Raw genomic sequence first — 319 nt, forward strand, 5'->3', positions numbered from 1 at the left:
TAGGTTTGGAAATTAGAAGTCCAGGCAGCAGCACAGCAAATGCAGAAACCCAGTTGTGCCCCTGCAATCAAGGGAAATTACTCCCCAGGCACTCAGAGACCCCAGGGAATGGGTCGGGACAGGGAGAACATCTTCCCCACACCATCGGGCTCCAGCTCCAGCCTGACCCAGGAACGGGAGCCTGGGACTGTGACAAAGGCCCAAAGGCTGGGAGCTGTCAGAGCCCAGGCTTGGGCTGGGGTCTTCAAGGTCACAGACAGCCCCCATGGAATAACTCCAGACAATAATCCTTCCCAAAATATTAAGCCAGCCAGGGCAC

This window comes from Corapipo altera, unplaced genomic scaffold (assembly GCF_003945725.1).
Source record: "Corapipo altera isolate COAL_440 unplaced genomic scaffold, ASM394572v1 62, whole genome shotgun sequence".
In the NCBI taxonomy this organism is placed as follows: Eukaryota; Metazoa; Chordata; class Aves; order Passeriformes; family Pipridae; genus Corapipo; species Corapipo altera.